Here is a 509-nt window from a genome sequence, read left to right as displayed (position 1 = left end):
ACACAGAGTGGGCAGGGATGGACAACTTGGACATTGGCTACCCATTATGGGTGGGCTACAGAGGCAAACAGTGACTGGCTTACAAGTTTTCAAGAGGGAACCCCTAGATCCAGAGGGCGTGGAGCCGGGTAGAATCTCCCCTGAGTAGTATCTAATCTGTCTATGTGGGGCAGATGAAAGGAGTTGCAGATAGGTCTCCTGTGATACAACAATGAATAATTGTTATCAGGACTGATTGTGAGGTTTGAAAATGTAAAGATAGACATTTTTTATCGAAAGGAAGGGAGTGATTAAGTTTACAGTCTAGGAGCAGAAGTCACTGGGACCATGAAGGGAAAGGAGCGGTGAGTGGTACCCTATGCAGAGAAGCAGTGACGCCATGGATGGAGGCAGCGACAATGATGTGGATAGATCGAGTGCCTGGGGACTTTGGAACCGAGAGGGAGAGGGCTGTGTGCTGATGACTGGCGGGCAGGTTTGCAGGGTATACCCTCTGGTTGGTTGATGAT

This window comes from Chrysochloris asiatica, unplaced genomic scaffold, assembly GCF_000296735.1.
Source record: "Chrysochloris asiatica unplaced genomic scaffold, ChrAsi1.0 scaffold00686, whole genome shotgun sequence".
Lineage (NCBI taxonomy): Eukaryota > Metazoa > Chordata > Mammalia > Afrosoricida > Chrysochloridae > Chrysochloris > Chrysochloris asiatica.
Note: the sequence above shows the minus strand (reverse complement) of the source record.